At 37.8% G+C, this 23,024-nt stretch overlaps 1 protein-coding gene across 3 annotated transcripts in view; it reads right to left on the bottom strand.

Moving 5' to 3' along the window:
* Positions 1–23,024, bottom strand: part of PPP2R2B (protein phosphatase 2 regulatory subunit Bbeta) — a gene marked incomplete at both ends in the record, with an annotated part of 453,825 nt that overhangs the window by 391,822 nt on the left and 38,979 nt on the right. The window lies entirely within an intron of this gene.

Raw genomic sequence — 23,024 nt, 5'->3', positions numbered from 1 at the left:
GTCACAGACACCCCAAAACACACCAACAGATGCAGTCCTGCCCAGCAGAAAGACAAGAGCCAACCTCATCCACCAGAACACAGGCACTAGTCCCCTCCACCAGGAAGCCTACACAACCCACTGAACCAAACTTAGCCACTGGGGGCAGACACCAAAAACAACGGGAACTATGAACCTGAAGCCTGCGAAAAGGAGACCCCAAATACAGTAAGTTAAGCAAAATGAGAAGACAGAGAAACACATAGCAAGGTAAAAACCCACCAGACTAAACGAATGACGAGGAAATAGGCAGTCTACCTGAAAAAGAATTCAGAGTAAAGACAGTAAAGATGATCCAAAACCTTGGAAATAGAATGGAGAAAATACAAGAAATGTTTAACAGGGACCTAAAAGGACTAAAGAGCAAACAAACAATGATGAACAACACAATAAATGAAATTTAAAATTCTCTAGAAGGAATCAATAGCAGAATAACTGAGACAGAAGAATGTATAAGTGACCTGGAAGATAAAATAGTGGAAATAACTAGCGCAGAGCAGAATAAAGAAAAAAGAATGAAAAGAATTCAGGACAGTCTCAGAGACTTCTGGGACAACATTAAACGCACCAACATTAGAATTATAGGGGTCCCCGAAGAAGTGAAAAAGAAAGGGACTGAGAAAATATTTGAAGAGATTATAGTTGAAAACTTCTCTAATATGGGAAAGGAAATAGTTAATCAAGTCCAGGAAGCACAGAGTCCCATACAGGATAAATCCAAGGAAAAATGCGCCAAGACATATATTAATCAAACTACCAAAGATTAAACACAAAGAAAAAATATTAAAAGCAGCAAGGGAAAAACAACAAATAACATACAAGGGATCCCCATAAGGTTAACAGCTGATCTTTCAGCAGAAACTCTGCAAGCCAGAAGGGAGTGGCAGGACATATTTAAAGTGATGAAAGGAGAAAACCTACAACCAAGATTACTCTACCCAGCAAGTATCTCATTCAGATTCAATGGAGAAATTAAAACCTTTAAAGACAAGCAAAAGTTAAGAGAATTCAGCACCACCAAAACAGCTTTACAACAAATGCTAAAGGAACTTCTCTAGGCAGGAAACACAAGAGAGGAAAAGACCTACAATAACAAACCCAAAACAATTAAGAAAATGGTAATAGGAACATACATAGCGATAATTACCTTAAATGTAAATGTATTAAATGCTCCAACCAAAAGACATACACTGGCTGAATGGATACAAAAACAAGACCCATAAAAATGCTGTCTACAGGAGACCTACTTCAGACCTAGGGACACATACAGACTGAAAGTGAGGGGATGGAAAAAGATATTCCATGCAAATGGAAATCAAAAGAAAGCTGGAGTAGCAATTCTCATATCAGACAAAATAGACTTTAAAATAAAGACTATTAGAAGAGACAAAGAAGGACACTACATAATGATCAAGGGATCAATTCAAGAAGAAGATATAACAATTGTAAATACTTATGCACGCAACATAGGAGCACCTCAATACATAAGGCAAATGCTAAAAGCCATAAAAGGGGAAATCGACAGTAACACAATCATAGTAGGGGACTTTAACACCCCACTTTCAGCAATGGACAGATCATCCAAAATGACAATAAGTAAGGAAAACACAAGCTTTAAATGATACATTAAACAATATGAACTGAACTGATATTTACAGGACATTCCACCCAAAAACAACAGAATACACTTTCTTCTCAAGTGCTAATGGAACATTCTCCAGGATATATCATATCCTGGGTCACAAATCAAGCCTTGGAAAATTTAAGAAAAATGAAATCGCATCAAGTATCTTTTCAAACCACAACGCCATGAGACTAGATATCAATTACAGGAAAAAAAAATCTGTAAAACATACAAACACATGGAGGCTAAACAATACACTACTAAATAACCAAGAGATCACTGAAGAAATCAAAGAGGAAATGAAAAAAATACCTAGAAAGAAATGACAATGAAAACACAATGACCCAAAACCTATGGGATGCAGCAAAAGCAGCTCTAAGAGGGAAGTTTAGAGCAATAAAATCCTACCTCAAGGAAACAAGAAACATCTCAAATAAACAATCTAAACTTACACCTAAAGCAATTAGAGAAAGAAGAACAGAAAACCCCCAAAGTTAACAGAAGGAAAGAAATCATAAAGAAGTAAATGAAAAAGAAATGAAGGAAACAACAGCAAAGAACAATAAAACTAAAAGCTTGTTCTTTGAGAAGACAAACAAAACTGATAAACCATTAGCCAGACTCATCAAGAAAAAATGGGAGAAGACTCAAATCAACAGAATTAGAAATGAAAAAGGAGAAGTAACAACTGACACTCCAGAAATATAAAGAATCATGAGAGATTACTATAAGCAACAGTATGCCAATGAAATGGACAACCTGGAAGAAATGAACAAATTTTTAGAAAAGCACAACCTCCCAAGACAGAAGTAAGAAAGAAATAGAAAATATAAACAGACCAATCACAATAACTGAAATTGAGACTGTGATTAAAAATATTCCAATAAACAAAAGCCCAGGACCAGATATAGCTTCACGGGCAAATTCTACCAAACATTTAGAGAAGAGTTAACACCTATCCTTCTCAAACTCTTCCAAAATATAACAGAGGGAAGAACACTCCCAAACTCAATCTAGGAGGCTACCATCACCCTGACACCAAAACCAGAAAAAGATGTCACAAAGAAAGAAAACTACAGTCCATATCACTAATGAACATAGAGGAAAAAATCCTCAACAAAATACTAGCAAACAGAATCCAACGACACATTAAAAGGATCATACACCATGATCAAGTGGGGTTTATCCCAGGAATGCAAGGATTCTTCAATATATGCTAATCAATCAATATGATAAACCATATTAACAAATTGAAGGTGAAAAACCATATGATCATCTCAATAGATGCAGAAAAAGCTTTTGACAAAATTCAACACCCATTTATGATAAACCCCCCCAGAAAGTAGGCATAGAGTGAACTTACCACAACATAATAAAGGCTGTATATGACAAGCCCACAGCAAACATCGTTTTCAATGGTGAAAAACTGAACCCATTTCCACTAAGATCAGGAACAAGACAAGGTTGCCCACTCTCACCACTATTATTCAACGTAGTTTTGGAAGTTTTAGCCATAGGAATCAAAGAAAAAGAAATAAAAGGAATCCAAATCAGAACAGAAGAAGTAAAGCTGTCACTGTTTGCAGATGACAGGATACTATACATAGAGAATCCGAAAGATCCTACGAGAAAACTTCCAGAGCTAATCAATAAATTTGGTAAAGTAGCAGGATTCAAAATTAATGCACAGGAATCTCTTGCATTCTTATACACTAATGATGAAAAATTGGAAAGAGAAATTAAGGAAAGACTCCCATTTACCACTGCAACAAAAAGAATAAAATACCTAGGAATAAACCTACCTAAGGAGACAAAAGACCTGTAAGCAGAAAACTATAAGACACTGATGAAGAAATTAAAGATGATATAAACAGATGGAGAGATATACCAAGTTCTTGGATTGGAAGAATCAACATTGTGAAAATGACTCTACTACCCAAAGCAATCTACAGATTAAATGCAATACCTATCAAACTACCACTGGCATTTTTCACAGAACTAGAACAAAAAATTTCACAATTTGTATGGAAACACAAAAGACCCCGAATAGCCAAAGCAATCTTGAGAAAGAAAAACGGAGCTGGAAGAATCAGGCTCCCTGACTTCAGACTATCCTACAAAGCTACAGTAATCAAGACAGCATGGTACTGGCACAAAAACAGAAATATAGATCAATGGAACAGGATAGACAGCCCACAGATAAACCCACGCACATATTGTCACCTTATTTTTGATAAAGGAGGTAAGAATATACAATGGAGAACAGACAGCCTCTTCAATAAGTGGTGCTGAGAAAACTGGACAGCTACATGTAAAAGAATGAAATTAGAACACTTCCTAGCACCATACACAAAAATAAACTCAATATGGATTAAAGACCTAAATGTAAGGCCAGACACTATAAAACTCTTAGAGGAAAACATAGGCAGAACACTCTATGACATACATCACAGCAAGATCCTTTTTGACCCACCTCCTAAAGAAATGGAAACAAAAATAAACAAATGGGACCTAATGAAACTTAAAAGCTTTTGCACAGCAAAGGAAACCATAAACAAGATGGAAAGACAACCCTCAGAATGGGAGAAAACATTTGCAAATGAAGCAACTGACAGAGTATTAACCTCCAAAATATACAAGCAGCTCATGCAGCTCAGTATCAAGAAACCAAACAACCCAATCCAAAAATGGGCAGAAGACTTAAATAGACATTTCTCCAAAGAAGACATACAGATTCCCAACAAACACATGAAAGATGCTCAACATCACTAATCATTAGAGAAATGTAAATCAAAACTACAATAAGGTATCACCTCACACCAGTCAGAATGGCCATCATGAAAAAATCTACAAACAATAAATGCTGGAGAGGGTGTGGAGAAAAGGGAACCCTCTTGCACTGTTAGTGGGAATGTAAATTGATACAGCCACTATGGAGAACAGTATGGAGGTTCTTCAAAAAACTACAAATAGAACTACCATACAACCCAGCAATCCCACTACTGGGCATATACCCTGAGCAAACCATAATTCAAAAAGAGTCATGTACCAAAATGTTCATTGCAGCTCTATTTACAATAGCCAGGACATGGAAGCAACCTAAGTGTCCATCAACAGATGAATGGATAAAGATGTGGCACATATATACAATGGAATATTACTCCGCCATAAAACGAAATGAAATTGAGTTATTTGTAGTGAGGTGGATGGACCTAGAGTCTGTCATACAGAGTGAAGTAAGTCAGAAAGCGAAAAACAAATACTGTATGCTAACACATATATATGGAATCTAGGGGGGAAAAAAAGTTTCTGAAGAACCTAGGGGCAAGACGGGAATAAAGACACAGGCATAGAAAATGGTCTTGAGGACACAGGGAGGGAAAAGGGTAAGCTGGGACGAAGTGAGAGAGTGGCATGGACATATATACACTACCAAATGTAAAATAGATAGCTAGTGGGAAGCAGCCACATAGCACAGGGAGATCAGCTTGGTGCTTTGTGACCAGGGGTGGGATATGGAGGATGGGAGGGAGACGCAAGAGGGAGGAGATACGGGGATATATGTATATGTATAGCTGATTCACTTTGTTATAAAGTAGAAACTAACACACCATCGTAAAGCAATTATACTCCAATAAAGATGTTAAAAATATAAAATAAAGAGGCAATACCGAGGGAAAAAAAAAAAGAACATAAGGGGATGCATCCTTAGATCATGTTGTTTTTGCCTCATTATTGTTCTATGCTTCCATGTACAATCTCCCTGAACTAAGAAATATTATAAGAATGATCCTATAAAACCCAATGCTATATTACTGTCAGAAAGCTGTTATAGAAAACTTGCAGTGTGCCTGTATTACCCACTGGAGAAATTGTCGCCATGACAGAGGACCAGGAAAAAATGTACTTCTAAGCAACTGGTGAGTTTTAATCTTGTTGAATGAAGATTAAACAAGAATGAATGAATCCTGTCCTGTTTTCTGTTTTGCCCTGGTTAGGAGAAAACTCCAAGTAAACATTTTATAGGATGTTTTGATGTGCATTTTTTATATCGATACTATTCCTGACTTCACATTATTTTTCTAACTTTATTTTTTAGTTTTACCTGTTTATTTCATTTTAAACTCTTTTGCTTCTCTATTCCTTTAAGACACTTCAAATCCTTTTATAAAACAGGTAAGAGATAGATACTTAGATAATTAATATTTCCTTGAGGTAGATAATATATCTTATATGTTTTGAATTTCCAATACTTAACTTAGAACTTGACATGTTCATGTATGTTTTTAAAGGGAAAGAGGAAGAATGACAAGGGGGAAGGAAAAATTAAAGTTAGTGGTAGAAGTTTCTGTTTCCTACTCAGACATCTGGATGAATAGTGGAAAAAAACTAAAGAAATATTTTAGGACATGTAAGGTGCACCAAATATTTTAGAATGCCTGAAAACCTGAAGGTACCACTCTACATGGTTCCAACAGATTTTAATATTGTACAGATAATTTTTTTAGGTTATATTCAGATATTTGGCATATGTAGACACAACCACCGATTTAACCACTACCCCAAGTATGAAATTATTTTTAAAGTAATTATTCCCTAAATTTCTGAAGCTTGTTTATGTACTTTTTTGGTTCAAGTTATTGTACCTGGAGATAATTTAATGCATTTTAAAATACACATTATGACCATCCTAATACAGGAATATTGTGAGTAGAAAATGAGTTGAGAAAGCATTTTATAAAGTAAAAAGTCTTAATCAAAAGTAATGTGATATGTATTTCTTCATAAGCACATACTTTGCAGGGGTATCCTTTATCCGTAAGAAGGAAATTCCAGTTTTGTGGCCTGAAATGAAAGGGCTATAAATGCAGTGTACATACAAAAGTGTACATATACCAACACAAACCCAGCGAGACATTAACACAACAGCAGTCATTACTGAGAACAGGGACTATTTGCAGTCATCCTAGGTGTCTCTCTTTCTCTCCAACTCACGCCACACCCAGTTGGTCAGAACATCTGATGACCACCAACCAACTCCACAGCTGGTACCATCCTCCATATTGCAATAGCCTCCCAGCCAAACTGCCGCCTATCTCCCTCGTCCCATTAAGATATTCTCCATACAGGACCAGAGTTCCCCTTTACAAACACAAGTCAGACCATGCCACGCCTCTGCTCAGCACCCTTCAGTGGCTCCCATCTCACTCGGAGAAAAAGCCAAAGTCCTTGCTACACTCCTTCTCTGTGTAGCCTCTCAGGATGCTTTTCCTACTACTGCCCCTTCCCCAGTCCATTCCAGCCACTTGGCCTCTTTATTATGCTTTAAATAGGATAGCCATGCTCACAGCCTTTGGTTTTCTTCTTCCTTGTGCCTCAAATGCTCTTACCTGAATTTCTGCATGGCTCATTTTCTCTCCTGCTTTGTGTTTTTGTCCATATGTCAGTAAGGTCTTTAACCACCACCCTATGTGAAATTGTAAATGCCCTCCTGTTCCTACCCAGAAACTTCCTGTCTTCTTCCCTTGCTCAGCTTTTGTCCATAACATTTATCACCTTCTAACAGACACATGCCATATATATATATATATATACATGTTAAATATATATATATACTCTATATAGTATATAAAATAAAATGTATTATCTTGCAATAGACACATGCACACAGTATGTGTATATATAATATATAATACTATATACTTAAATCGTTCATGTGTGTATATGAGTTCATATGAATATATACATGTGCGTGTATATATATATGTTGTTTATTTGTTAATTATCTGTCTCCTGCAATGAGAAGACTTCCAAGAGAGCAGGGATTTTTGTTTGGCTCACTGATGTTGCCCCTGCACAGGACAGTCTCTTTCCTCCCATCAATTTTATAGGCTTTGATGGTATTAATCCTCTTATACCATTGCCCTGTTTTAAGATTGTCATTGGCTTTCTGTGACTCTAGAAGGAAACTCACATTGCTCAGTAAGATGGCATGACCTCCTACGAACATTTCAATTTGCATTCTTACTACTTTTTTTTTTTTTTTTTTTTTTTTGCTTCATCCAAACTGATCTCTCTTGCTTTACATTATATATGCTACACATTTTCTCACCTCTATGCTTATAGCTAAGCTGTATTCCCTGCCTGGAATGTCCTTTCCTTGCCTCTCTGAAGGTCTAAAGTTTACTTACATTTCAACATGAGTGGCCTAGATCAAACGCCACCTCCTCCATGGAGTCTCCTCTGATTCCTTCAGCAGGATCTGGCTCGCTTTTTTCTGAGTCTTACTGTTGGCTGACTCTCCTTCATACCACATCACAGTATCACAGAGAATACAGCATAGGGTTAAGGGTTTTGAATCTAAGAGTGTGGCCTTGAGCATGTTCCTTAATTCTCTAAGTCTTGGTTCTTTGATCATAAAATGAGGAGGTTACTTACCATATGACTATGAGGTTAAACAAGATAATAGAAATAAGTCTGATCTCAGTAACTGAGACTATTACCACTATCATCACCAATATCATCATTTCTTCCTTGAAATATGTTATTTTCCTGCTAAACTGTAAGCTTTTTGAAATTAGAATAAATGACTAATTCAGCTCTACATGCCTAGGTACTCAGTACATATTTATTGAATAAATATGAGAGTCAAGACCATGAGTTTGTCCTCTAAGTTAAAGATACTTGCTAAAAAGATGAGAGCATTTTTGGGGGCAATCACCTTCTAGCAAGGAAATCCATTCCTATCTGACTTTGTTTTAGTTCTCAGATATTGTTAGCATAGAATTTGTAAAGTGCTAGCATTAGGTTTTCTTACTATGTTTCCCAGTGTACAAGAAGAATTCATTAGTTAAGAAAATATCAACCTAACTCATTCTAAGCCCAAGGAAACGTAAGGTCAAGGAAGAAAGTTAAAGAACAAATATAAAGTTCAATAAGATGTGGTCCGAGTCACAGATAACCTCATATACAGATACCCTGGAGAGCCAATATACATAATAAGTGACAGAACAGAAGCCAGCCCAGGGTGTTAACGGGAACGTCAGAGCATATTCAGTCCTTACATGTTGTTTGGGGAATATTTCCCAGAGGAGGTGATATCTGAGCTAAATTATTAGAGATGAGTGAAAATTAGTCAAAAGAAGAAAAGTAGAATAAGCACTCTAACTAGGCAAAAAACATGGCAGAAACAAGGGTAAGAAAACCTGAAATAGCATGATATATGCTGGATTTTATAAGAATTTTGGTGTGATTACAGCTTCTATTCCAGAGCAAAGAATAGGAAAATACAAAGTTGGAGAGAGTGAGTTGTAGGCTAAGTCATGGAATACCCGAAGCGTCATGCTCCCGGTCCTTATTTTGCAGGGAAAGAGGAGACCTGAAGGATTTTAAAAGGGGTAGGGATATGATCAGATTTATGTTTTAGATAGATTTCTCTGGCTACAGGTAGAGGCTAAACCTGAGGAACACCAGAACCGAAGCAAAATACAAACAAATAACAACAATATAAAAATAGGTCTAGAGGCTATTGGAAAGCTCCAAGCTATAAAAATGGAATGCTAACCAGGGAAGTAGGGCAATAGATGGAGGGATGAAATCAAGAACTGTAGGCAAGAAAATCAATAAGATTTGGTAATTGGCACATGAACTGGATGGGAAGAAGGAGGAACTTAGGTTTCTATTTGGATGACTGTGCAGAAGGTGATGCCGATCACCGAGAAAGGATACTGATGAGAAGGAGCAGAGGAGGGGCTGGGCACGTGGGGACAAGATGATGAGTTGGGATTTAGTCACCCTGGAAAAGAATCATCAACAGGGAAGGAATATGAGCTGGAGATAACGTTTCAGTGTCATCAGGATACAGGGTGGTTAAACCATGGGAGTGCAGAAGCTCCCTCAAGGAGAGAGTTTATGTAGAGACCAGAATCCTGGTGAACACAGCATATAAAGCAAAGGAGGAGGAGCCCACAGGGGAAGCATATTAGGAACACACAGAGAAAGAGAAGAGGAGAATCAAATGAAAATAATTTGTTGAAGCTAAAGGAATAGAGAATTTCAGGAAGGAGGGATTGATCAAGTGTCCAACACAGCTGCAATGCAAAATAAGATATGGACTGAAGGGTTTCTTAGATTTGGCAAAGACATTTTAAATTAGATTTGGAGCATGGAGAAAAACAAGAAAAGGTTAAGCCTGCTGCTTGGAAAAGATGATGTAATGTTAACAGATGACAGTGAGCGAGGAGAAGCATCTAGCGTTTCCATTGCTTATCTAGCCTATCAAGGGGAACAATCTTCAAACTGGAAAGGTAGCACCAATGTCTTTAAGAGGGAATTAAAGCCCAAGATACTTAGAATATAGTCAAAACAGGATAGTGTTGCTTTTCATCTGAGGAAGTCTTCCAGGTCTGAAAGAATTATAATCTAGGACACAAACATACACATACACACGCACACACACACACACACACACAAACATGCCGTGCGGTTATTTCAGAACTTCTGTTGGAAAACTTTCAGCATCATACATAAGAAGGTCAAAGATGCTGAGAACTGCAGGCTAACAAAAAGAAAAAGGAGCTCAGAAAAATTGTGTTCAAATATATAAAGTACTATCATATAGAATAAGAAGGAGTACATTGATTTTGTGTGACTCCAAAAAGCAGAACTCCAAGTGTAGAAGTTGTAGCCGTGAAGATTTCAGCTAATTAAATAGGACTTTCCATCATTCAGTCATGACATGAGCCACTTTGAAAAGCAGTGTTTTCCTGCCTTAGAAGTGTTTGAGCTGAGGTTGATAGCCATCTGTCAGGACGGATAGTTGGACTTAATTTGGAAGTCCCAATACCTGCTGTTCATGCCCTCTGCCACCTTTCAGAGACATCATTTATTGAAAACAGCACTTTTCCTACTGAGCTTAGAAAAGAAAATAAATTATGTTTTTTATCCCTGAATTATATTATCCCTAAGGTCCTTTCCAAATAGAAAATCCCATGTATCTAGATTCTAGAAACTATAGTAAATGTGGCTCCTATGGTAAATGTTGAAATGATATAAAAAAGAAATAGTTTAGTTAACTAAATTATTTGGGGCCAGCGGTATGGGAACTGTTGCTGTTTAGGCTACATTTCTCATGTGATCCCTTGCAAGGGAACCAAAGTCCTACGTTGAATTAGGCAGCATTCAGTGCTGACTTTAGACTATCAGATTAATAAACAAATATTTAGTGACGTCCTGCCAGTGCCAGACGCAAAGCTAGGTACAGCTACTGTGGAGAAAATGTGTCTACTAGGCACACTTAGAACAGAAGGTGATGATGTTATAAAAAGACTTCTTGCCATCTCCCTCTTGGCCAGTTAAAATGAATTAGAATGATCAAAGGCATTACACTGAGTTCTTGCTTTGTCTAGTTCAGCCTACAAATCAAATCCTGCTCTCTATTTATTACTGCAAGACCATAATTCACAAAGAAAGGTTCAGAGAGGTCAGTATTTATGACTACCTGAAGTGTTTCATTTGCAAGAATTATAAATGGAAAATCTGGCACATAGTTAGAAACGTAGATCTTCTGATACAAAAATTTGCCCCACTGATTTTTACACATTTCTTAAACTGTGCACTGCTGCTTTCATATTGTTTTGGAACAGATTGACCATAAATATTTAAATAACTGCTGTTCAACAATCAAAGCTATTCACAAGAGTAGCTGTTTGAAAATACAAATGAGATCTGCTGAGGTCAAGAAAAGCAAGTTAAATAGAAAAGACTGAATGTAAATTATCTCTTAGTACTGTTTGGCAGCCAAAATAAGAGAAAGTTCATGAGGTAATGCTTGTAATAGATTAGGTGCTCAATAAATATTTTTGGAACGAGATGTATGCATAAAAGTACCACTAACAAGGGGATGGGAGAGATGGAAGATGTTTAGCTTTCACAATGACTGAAATGATACAACTATAAAAACATGGAGAAGTGAGAACCAATACTGGCTAAATATTTTTACTTTGCTTTTTAATCCGTCCATTAGTTTGAAAGGATACATGCTAAAATCACAGAGTGCTTTGAATCCAGGGTCTACCACCAAAATACAGCAAAGTGGCCCTTGCTTTAACAACTATTCAAAGAAATATTCTCATTATGTGACCTGAATACCTAGTCTTTCCATCGTCGCATGTAAAAGATGCTAATCACTTAATCATTGTTGTTTTAAATATGTCCTAGAGAATCCTTCCTCAGTCTCCTAAGCTAAGTTCAATTATCCTGTATGACAGCTACGGGAGTGCTCTGCTCAGATCTTCCTTCAGGGAATATGTGCTGTGAGGAGTGTAGTTAGCTGAATCTTCCAGCTGCCACCCTTTCAGTATTCACCACAGCATCAACACTAAGGTTATGTTCTCCCTGGGATGCACCAAACCAATGACTGAGCAATGCATGGGTACTACATCTGTCCATTCCTGACAACCTTTGCTCTGGGGCTCCCATTAATCTGCCCAAGGCTTTCTCAGAGCTGCATAACTATAAAAGAATTCTTTTCTCATTATATATATATATTTTTAAATCGACTTACTAGACCAAATATTTGACCTATTAAAAAAAGAGTAACAATGAATTGTGTTTTATCATATGTATATATATATATATGTACACATATATATGTACACATATATCCTATGTAGAAATAGTAGCATAAAGATCAGAAAGGGAAATGAATACTGCTGTATGTATTATACATAAGTGGTATAATTCATATTAAAAATTCTAAAGCAACCACAAAAAATAAAACAAAAAGGTATAGCTAATAAATAGAGATAATACATTAAAAATAATCAATTAATACAAATGAAGACAGAAAAAGAGGAAACCCACAGGCTATGAGTAAATGTTTGCAAATCTTGTATCTGATAAGTAACTTGTAACTAGAATAAAGAACTCAAAACTCAGTTGTAAGAAAGCAACCAAGGGCTTCCCTGGTGGCGCAGTGGTTGAGAGTCCGCCTGCCGATGCAGGGGACACGGGTTCGTGCCCCGGACCGGGAAGATCCCACATGCCGCGGAGCGGCTGGGCCCGTGAGCCATGGCAGCTGAGCCTGCGCGTCCGGAGCCTGTGCTCCGCAGCGGGAGAGGCCACAACAGTGAGAGGCCCACGTACCGCAAAAAAAAAAAAAAAAAAAAGAAAGCAACCAAGCCAATGAAAAATAGGCAAAAAATTTTAACAGACACTTCACCAAAGAAGAAATACAGATGAAAAATAAGAACATGAAAAGATGCCCAGCTTCATTAGTTATTAGGGAAATGCAAATTAAATGAACAATAGATACCACTACAAACCTATTAGAATGGCTAAAATTAAAAAGACTGACTTTACCAAATGTTGGAGAGAATGTGGAGGAACTGGAACTCTCATGAATTGCTGGTGGGAATGTAAAATGTACAACCACTTCAGAGAACAATTTGGCAGTTTCTTAAAATATCTTCCTGTTATTTTATCCAGCCATCCCATTCCTAGGTATTTACCCCAGCGAAAAGAAGAAATAGCTCCATATAAAGAATTGCCCATAAATATTCACAGTTGCTTTATTTGTCATAGTCCCAAACTTAAAATAATCCAAATTCCATCAGCAGGTGGATAGATAAATAAAATATGGTATATTCATCCAATGGAACACTTCTCAGCAGTAAAAAGATGGAACTGTTGATACACACAGCAACACTGATGATTCTTAAAATGATGATACTGAGTGAAAGAAGCCAGGAAAAAAATACATACTGTATGATTCTATATACATAAAATTCTAAAAAAATGAAAACTAATCTATGGTGGCAGAAATCAAGTCAGGGAAAGGGAAGGATTATAAAGGGGCACAGAAAACTTTGGGGGTGAAAGAAAAGAGAAAAGGAGTGGAATATGAGCCCACTGCAGTAAGAGAAGGTGGCTTAATGAAAAGGCTCTCCAGTTTGGGCTGTCACCTTAAAGCCTTTGGAGATTTGAGTTTTACTTCAGTTCCCAAGATGGTCTCTATAACAACCTGATAGTGACTCCCGGTTGGGCCTTGCCAACCAGGAAATAGCAGAGGTGGTTAGTAGAGCAGTGTCAGGTGGCTATAGCTGTGTCACAGTGGGAGGAGACCATAGCCTGGCAATTGGTACCATTAGTGGTCATGCCCAGCACTGCCCAGAACTTTGTGTGACCTGGGTTGATACCCATGTATTTTTTATTTTAAAAAAATGCATGTCTGCTTGTAATAAATCATCCCAGATTTTATTTACTTGAAAGTATTTTTATTTTGCCTTTATATTTGGAGGATATTTTTAGAGGATATAGAATTCTAGAGTGACAGTATTTTCTTTCAGTATTTTGAAACTGTCATGCCACTGTCTTCTGGATTCCATAATTTCTGTAGAAAACTCAGCTGTACAATTGCTTTTCCCTTAATCGTCATATAATTTTTGTCTCTGTTTTCAAGATTTTCTTTGTTTTTAATTTTTAGCAGTAATATTATGATAAATCTAACTATGATTTTATTTATCTTGAGTGGCATTAATACCACTTCTTTAATTGTAACCCAATGACTTTCATCAATTTTAGAAAAAGTTCAACCAGAGTCTTCTCAAATATTGATTTTGCCCATTATCTGTCTTTCATCTCCTTCTTGAACTTTTGTTACAAATATTAGACTTATTAGACTTATTATGTCCTGTGTAACTTTTAGGCTTTTTCTTATTTCTCATACTTTTTTACTTTATTGTTTCAGTCTGGATATATTTTATTGACCTGCTTTCTTGGTCAGTAATCTTCTCTACTGCTCCAGTATAGCAGCTCTTAAATCCATTGATTGAGTTCTTAATTTCGGTTATTGATATCTTAACTTTCTTAGCTCAAGATTTTCATCTATTGCTATGACATGGCCCCAGAATTTACCTTCCTTCTTCCTGCTACCCCTCAATCTCCATCAAACTATCTTCCTGGTTATCCTTGTAACATCTGCTTGCTCTTTCAAGAAGTGTGACATTGGCTAGGTCCTATAGAGCTGTACTATCCCTAGAAAGCTTCTTCAAGCTTTGTTTGTGTTCCCATAGAAAAAAGCCCATTATGTTGCCTGGTTGGAGTAATTAATTATTGTTTGTATATCAGATACCTCTCTGCCAGCCTTGGAGAGCATAACTGTTCAGATGCCTGCTGGCTTAAAAGACGGAAGATCAGATTGATGTCAGAGTTTCCACAATGCAAGGCCTTGTCTTTCCACCAACAGCAAAGCAATTACTCATCTATACTTGTGCCAGATGAATTCTGATTGAGAGGGTACCACCCTACATTAATGAGAAGCAGGGTCTCAGTAGTGGACCCTACCCAAATCCCATTATATATGTTAAAGAAGTCATCATTAACTGAAATTCCCTGAGGATGACAGGCTAGTGGAGGAAGATGGGGTAGAGGGTCCAGCATACATGCTTCTAATGCCACAGTCCCCTGAGTTTACCTTTAAGTCTGGATGCTCCAATCTCCTTTGCTGGTTCATGTGTACAACCTATAAATATTGGAGAATTCCCAGAGCTTGGTCTTGGGCCTCCTTCTATTCTCAGTGTTTACTTTTTCTCTTAATGATAACCCAGGCCCATGGCTTTAAACACCACCTCTACTTCTAACTCTGTTCTTTTCCTAATAATCCAGACACAGACATCTAATGATCTATTTGATGTCCCCTGATAGATGTTTAATACATAACTCAAAGTTAACTTGCTTCAAAGGGAACTGCTTACACAGGCCCTCCTTAACAACTATTCTAATATAGCAACCCAGCAATTACTAACACATCATTCTGCTCTTATTTTTATCATCAGTGATGGTAGGTGTCTGATATTTCATTCTATTTACTTATAATTTATACTCTATTTCCTCCCATTAGAATATAAGTTCCATTAGAACAGAGGTGTGTATGTTTTGCTTGCTACTGTTTGACCAGTACCCATAACTTGTTCCAGACCATAGTAAAAGAAACTGAGTGACTTTGTGGAATGAATGCAAGAAGACCATGCCTCTTTTTCCTGAGATCACATTTGGCCGGAGTGGAGCTGGGAGGGATGTGGGTGGCTTGAAATCTCATTCTCATTCTTTGTTATATGTAAGCCTACATAGCAAGTCAGCTTTCATTATGGGGATGTCACTCATATCCCTCTATTGATCCCACACTTCCTTGTGCAAAATAATTTACCCCAAATCCATTCTTTGCTCTCCATTACCTCTGCTTCCTCCTAAGCCAAGCCTCCTTCCTCTCTTTCCCATCAGTTCTGATAGCCTCCCTGTATTCTCCACACAGCAGCCAACATGATATTTAGAAAAACATAGGATATTATGTCCCTGTCCTGTTTTAAACCACCCAAGGTTTCCTATTATACTTAAAATAAAATCAAGCTCCTCATCATAGCCTTTGAGGCCATACGTGATCTGGCCCCTGCCTTTTTTTTTTTTTTATGACTGTGGGCCCCCAACTCTCTCCCTTGCTAACTAAGCTCTGGCCATATGGCCCTGCTCCCTTTTATGTTAACATAGCAAGCTCATTGCTGCCTGAGGTCCCTTTTACTTACTATACCCTCTGTCTGGAGGATCCTCTTCCCTGGTTTTTGTATGGCTGATGATCTCAGAGCCTTTGAGTCTGGAGCTTCCCTGACCATCCCATTTATGGCCACTTAATTTTTCATTATCATATTGTCCTATATTATTTTCTTCATTGTTCTTATAGCCAACTGAAGTTATCTTACTTACTGACATTTTTTTTTGACTGTCTTATTCCCTACCATCTCTCCAGCATCTAAAACAACATGTGACACACAACAGATGCTCATTACTCATTTGTGGAATACATAAGTGAATGAATGAAATGGAGAAATTCTCAATCTCTCATACCTTTGCTGTTCTAAATGTCATTTATTTGGGATGAGTCCTTATTTATTCTTTCTTTACTTAAAAAAGAAATAGAGTAAGCTTAAAATCCATAATTTTTCCCCTTGCCTATACTCTCTCCTTACAGAACTATTACCAACTTCTTTTAATTAAAATGATTTAACATATATTAGTCTCTTATTGGTGCCAGACAATATGCTCGATTCTCTCATTTATTACACCAACACTCTGCTTTAGATCCTATTATATAATCCATATTTTATAAATCTGAAGTTTGGGATATTTCAATTAGTTTTTCAAGGCCACAAAACCAACCAAGATTCCATTTTAATTTCTCAAGTGACCCTCAGGAACCAAGGAACCAGGTAGGATAAGGAAGAATTTGGGATCACTGTTACTCCCCCGCCGCCCACCCCCCCACCACCAAACAATCCTTCTGGTTATCAGTGATGGTAGAACGGTGGGGGGGGAGGGGAGGAGGGAGGGAGGGAGAGAGAGAGAAAGAAATTCATATCTTGAAGACCAGAGAAAACTTTGATAGCAAACTCTGAACTCAGCTAATTTAGCATCATCCCCAGAAGGAAGGACAAACCAAAGTCAGATCATTGACTGTGAATATCTTCCTCTCCTATTAAAACAACTGTCTAGTTAGTGGATTCTCAAGGCTTTGAGTTCAAGAAAATCAGAAAGGCTGACTTTACTCGGTCAATTAATCTCGGGGCTTAGCTTGACCAATTCATCCTGTTATCCAAAAAACAAAACTACATGTGAAGTAGAAACTCATTTACATACCACCAAGAAGTGGTGTACAGTTTGAAGTAGAAGAAACCAGGAGGAGAGAAAAATAGCTAAGGAAAATCTTAGGAAGATAGAAGACCACATGGACCCAGAGCCTGTCTTTATGCAACCTCAAACGTCTTGGTGAAAACTGATGGAAAAGGAGTTTAGATGTTAAGAAAATTGGCTCAATTTTTAATTTTCTATCTGGTTATTTGGCATCATGAAGACAGAATCGTGCTGAAGCACTTTGTAAAGTGTCTTCAAAAACTGTTGCTTCTACAAACTTTCTTAGAATTTTATTTTTCTATATTAATATCTTGGGGTATAAAATATGGTTGTTTTAGTATATGGATAATCAACCTTGATGTAAAATCCATTAAATACAGTCACACAATCATATCATTAGGAAGGCTGTTTTTTGAATCAGTACTGATTTAGTGATGGCTTACTTTGTGTCTAGATCAGCCAATGGTGGGTGCAAAATATTAAAGAGATCATTAACAAATATTATTAGGCAATTTAAATGTGTCAGGAGTTTTACTAAACACTTTCTGTGAATTAGCTCATTTAATTTCATATCAACCCTTTGAGGAAGGTATTATTATAAGTCCAGCTTTATAGATGAGCAAACTATATGTCAGAGAGGTTAGTATGCAGTAGCATCAGATGAACCCAGGCAGTCTAACTTGAGTCGAAACATGCCAACATACAACTCTCCAAGAAGCCTACAGGTTTTTTGGGAAAAAATATACATGTATGCATGAAACAGTTAAATCACAACAAAAGGTGCTGTGGGATCAATGGTCTATGAATGAGGCTAAATAGTCTCACTTATGTGACACCATTGTGTTAAAAGCAGATGAGAGGAAGGTTGGGCTTAACATATACACACTACTGTATATAAAATAGATAACCAACAAGGATCTACTGTATAGCACAGGGAACTATACTCAATATTTTGTAATAACCTATAAGGGAAAAGAATTTGAAAAAGAAAAAATATATATACATATATATATATATATATATATATATGAACTAAATCACTGTGCTGTATGCTCGAAACTAACATGACATTGTGAGTCAAACTATACTTCAATAAAAAGAAAGAAAAAAAGCAGCCAAGACTCAAGACAGAATGACTCCTGACATCACAATCTAAGGGAAACTGAGCTCCAAGTGATTAACTTGTGGACAAAAATGTAAGTAGGATGGGAACACACCCTTGACTCTGGGAGATTATATATATGGACTCAGATTCTCTGCCAACAAACACTCCGAAATTTCCTTGTGCAGTAGTTGTCTTTGCCTCGTTTCTAAAAGAAAGTTCTCCTCAACACAATCTAGTTTGTCTTACAAACAAGCAGCTGGCAAATCGAGGGTGTGATATTACAAGCTGTAAAGAGGTATTGAGACTGGCCAATTCTTATGCTCCTGTGCCACTTAGGATTTCACTCCTAGTTCCTCAGGATGGGTTTTTGGTGTGGATAAGAGTTTTATATTGGGTGGTGTGTGTGTGCATGTGTGTGTAGGGTGAGAGAGGAACAGTTGTGTGCCATGGGGAAGTGTACACGTGTGCCATCTGGAGAACAGCACTGTGAACCACCAGTCCCCTAGGAGCAGTATGAGGAGAGATGAGTCAGGCCAGGAATAGCATTTCCTGAATGCCCACTCATTGGCACATTGCCAGAAGGTTTTATTTTCTTCTTTAGGTTCTAATCTTCAGATTTATATGAAAAGATGATATTGCTGAAGCTGGTGATGAGACGCTTTTTATAATAATTAGTATGATTGATTACAAGACTCTAATCTCCTGAGGGCAGGGACCAGGTCTGTTTTATTCACCATTGTACACCAATATCCTGGCATGAAGTCAGGACCTAATGAGTATTTGTTGAAAGAATAAATGAATAATAAATGAATGTAATATTTTGTATGTATTGGGTCAGATCCTCTCAGTGAATCATTGCTCTCCTGGGTCACTGAGAAGCTGGCAACGCTGATTGCATTAAATATATGGGATGATTTTAGAAGCAAGGCCCTCTGACCCATTAGCAACCCACTCCCTGGTATTTTTTTTCGGGGGGGGGGTGGTATGTAGATATCAATTCAATCAACAAGCTGTTACTGAGCTCTCCTGTTGGAACACTGTTAGGGGAACTGGGGATGGTACACTGAACAACGCAAACAAGTCTTTGTTCTCTTAGAGGTTCCCTTCTTGTAGGTTAAGCATGATAATAAATACAGCGATAATATGACTGGTGGTAATAAATGCCATGAAAAAGCAAGGAAAGGAGAAAAGGAATGATGGATGAACACGGTTGATATAGTGTAGCCCCAACCATCTCCCCTGAGGAAAGCATCATCCAGGGCCTAGAATCAACTTAATGGGGATTTCATGAGTCCCACCTCTATTAAGTTACACTGGAAACTATTCAAGGGTTTCAATGGTGTCCAAGTCTTTCAGATGTCGGGAAATTATTTTCCACTTGATTGTTCAGAAATCTATTCAATGAGTGACTGGTGGGGTGAAAAGAATGGCAAAAGTGATCAAGAAAGTGCACTTCTAGAGGATATGATGGAGGGATTACCATAGCCAACATGCTTTGAGCATTTGCCCTGTGTTGGTAAGCACTGTATGTCCATTACCTTAATTTATTACCAAAAGATTCCCATGCAACAGGCACTATTCTTATCCCCCTTTGATGGCAAACAAGGCACAGAAATATTAAGTAAGCTGCCGGCAGTCACTCAGCTAGTGGATGGAAAAGTCCAGTTGGAACCAGGCAGTCTGACTCCAAAGCTATATCATTAAGTCATTCCCTTGTAGAGTTAAGCACACTGTCTCTAGAATCCAAAAATTTTAAACTACTAGTATACACTGTTTCTTTGAAAAGTATAGTGAATTATAGGACTTAAATATTTGAGAGGATTATTCTTAAACAAAGCTACCAAGTCTACCACAAAAGGATACAATATTCCACCAAGACCCACAATTTATTTCAGCCTCCAGGTCTTTGCACTTGTAGGTCCCTCTGCCTGGAATGTTCTTCCCTGGGCCCTTTGCACAGCTGGCTCTTTCTTCTCAGTCAAGCCGCAGCTCAAACGTATTTCTCTCTGTCTACTCTATTCCTATCAGGATGCCATTTCTGAGTCAATCACTATACCACTGATCCTATTTTTATTTTCTTCCCAGCCCTGATCACTATTTGAATGTTCCTGGTTATTGATGTCTACATATGGTTACCTGCTTGCCCAACCAGAATGCAAGCACCACAAGGTCAGGGGCAGAAGCTGCTTTGTTTCCTTCCTGAAATTTCTCTGGAGCCTGAACCCTGCCTGATCCCTCACAGAGGCTTTAAAAACATGTGAATGAATTCATGCTCTCCCTGGGTTCTGCAGCCTCACCTCCCAGAGGGCTTTCCTTCTACAGAAGATCATGCTACTGGCAGCGTCAGCCCACCATTCTGTGCAGAATTAGAGCACCAGATGGAGAAGGAGAGATCTGCACCAGAGGCCTGAGAAATACTGGCCAATAGGCACCCAAATGAGCTGTGAATGTTCTGAGGGCTGCCAAGGAGACCAGATAGGAAGCTTATTTGCCAGCAGACCAATTTGGAGGGTATTTCTATAGTTAGGTAATATGCAAGGTCATCATTTAAACGTTATCTGAATCTCCTTATTTTGGTCTTGTTTTGTTTTCACTCCCATCTTATTTGGGGGTCTGATGCCTTTAATGGTTTATCACCTATCTCCCCTGACAGAACCGAAGGCCATGAGAGCAGGGATACATCTATCTGTATACCCCTAGATACTCAGTGTCTAGAACCATGATAAACCATGATAAACGCATAATAAACACATTGTAGGTACACAAGAAATATTGAATAAATGGACCAATAAACGAGCCAACACTCAGTTGCGTCTGGGGAGAAAGGCAGGTGGAAGACCACAATAGAGCTAATGTATATTGAGTCCCTGCTAAGTCCCAGACACTGTTCCAGCTGCCTGGAACCTACCTTATTTCAGTTATTTACCCTGTTAAGTAAGAAGCTTTGGGAGCCCAGTTTATTTTTTTTATGTTTTTAATTTTAATTTTTTAAACATCTGTATTGGAGTATAATTGCTTTACAATGTTGTGTTAGTTTCTGCAGTATAACAAAGTGAATCAGCTATACGTATACATATATACTCATATCCCCTCCCTCTTGTACCTCCCTCCCACACTCACTATCTCATCCCTCTAGGTCGTCACAAAGCACCGAGCTGATTTCCCTGTGCTATGCTGCTGCTTCCCACTAGCTATCGGTTTTACATTTGGTATATATGGTATATATGTCCATGCCACTCTCTCACTTTGTCCCAGCTTACCCTTCCCCCTCTCCCGAGTCCTCAAGTCCATTCTCCATGTCTGCGTCTTTATTCCTGTCCTGCGCCTAGGTTCATCAGAACTTTTTTTTTTTTTGTAGATTCCATATATACGTGTTAGCATACAGTTTTTGTTTTTCTCTTTCTGACTTACTTCACTCTGTATGACAGACTCTAGGTCCATCCACCTCACTACAAATAACTCAGTTTCCTTTCTTTTTATGGATGAGTAATATTCCATTGTATATATGTGTCACATCTTCTTTATCCATTCATCTGTCGATGGACACTTAGGCTGCTTCCATGTCCTGGCTATTGTAAATAGAGCTGCAATGAACATTGTGGTACATGACTCTTTTTGAATTATGGTTTTCTCAGGGTATATGCCCAGTAGTGGGACTGCTGAGTCATATGGTAGTTCTATTTGTAGTTTTTTAAGGAACCTCCATACTGTTCTCCATAGTGGCTATACCAATTTACATTCCCAACAGGCAAGAGGGTTCCCTTTTCTCCACACCCTCTCCAGCATTTATTGTTTGTAGATTTTTTCATGATGGTCATTCTGACCAGTGTGATGTGATACCTCATTGTAGTTTTTATTTGCATTTCTCTAATGGTTAGTGATGTTGAGCATCTTTTCATGTGTTTGTTGGCAATCTGTATACCTTCTTTGGAGAAATGTCTATTTAGGTCTTCTGCCCATGTTTGGATTGGGTTGTTTGTTTTTTTGATATTGAGCTGCATGAGCTGCTTGTATATTTTGGAGATTAATCCTCTGTCAGTTGCTTCGCTTGCAAATATTTTCTCCCATTCTGAGGGTTGTCTTTTGGTCTTGTTTATGGTTTCCTTTGCTGTGCAAAGGCTTTTAAGTTTCATTAGGTCCCATTTATTTATTTTTGTTTTTATTTCCATTTCTCTAGGAGGTGGGTCAAAAAGGATCTTGCTGTGATTTATGTCATAGAGTGTTCTGCCTATGTTTTCCTCTAAGAGTTTTATAGTGTCTGGCTTTACATTTAGGTCTTTAATCCATTTTGAGTTTATTTTTGTATACGGTGTTACGGGGTGTTCTAATTTCATGTATCTGTCCAGTTTTCCCAGCACCACTTATTGAAGAGGCTGTCTGTTCTCCACTGTATATTCTTGCCTCCTTTACCAAAGATAAGGTGACCATATGTGCCTGGGTTTATCTCTGAGCTTTCTATCCTGTTCCATTGATCTATATTTCTATTAAGGAGCTAAAATATATAGAGTGGAAGATGCCTTTCTTCTTTCACATTGTAAAACTGGGTCTTGCTGGGGAAGTGGTTCTATAAAATGA

This window comes from Hyperoodon ampullatus, assembly GCF_949752795.1.
Source record: "Hyperoodon ampullatus genome assembly, chromosome: 4".
Taxonomy (NCBI): Eukaryota; Metazoa; Chordata; class Mammalia; order Artiodactyla; family Ziphiidae; genus Hyperoodon; species Hyperoodon ampullatus.
This window is presented reverse-complemented; position numbering and strand designations above follow the sequence as displayed.